Raw genomic sequence first — 271 nt, 5'->3', positions numbered from 1 at the left:
ATTGTATGTGTGTATGTGTGCTAGTGAGATTTTCATTGTTGCTAAGAAACCCACTGAAGCTGGCTTAATGGCAGTAGTGTAAAAGGACTTTAATGAAGGTCCCGAATGAGAGGTTCTGTTCTACATAGTTTTGTACAGTAAGAACAGAGCTCATTGAAAGAATTAAAGACAGGAAAAAGTGGACAAGACATAGTTTGGGGCACTTGCATAAATCAGAATAAACCAACCATTAAAACTAGTTGCCTACCTTCTCTGAATCCCTGCTTTAAAC

The sequence above is a fragment of the Oryx dammah genome, unplaced genomic scaffold, assembly GCF_014754425.2.
Source record: "Oryx dammah isolate SB20612 unplaced genomic scaffold, SCBI_Odam_1.1 HiC_scaffold_2, whole genome shotgun sequence".
NCBI lineage: Eukaryota > Metazoa > Chordata > Mammalia > Artiodactyla > Bovidae > Oryx > Oryx dammah.
Note: the sequence above shows the minus strand (reverse complement) of the source record.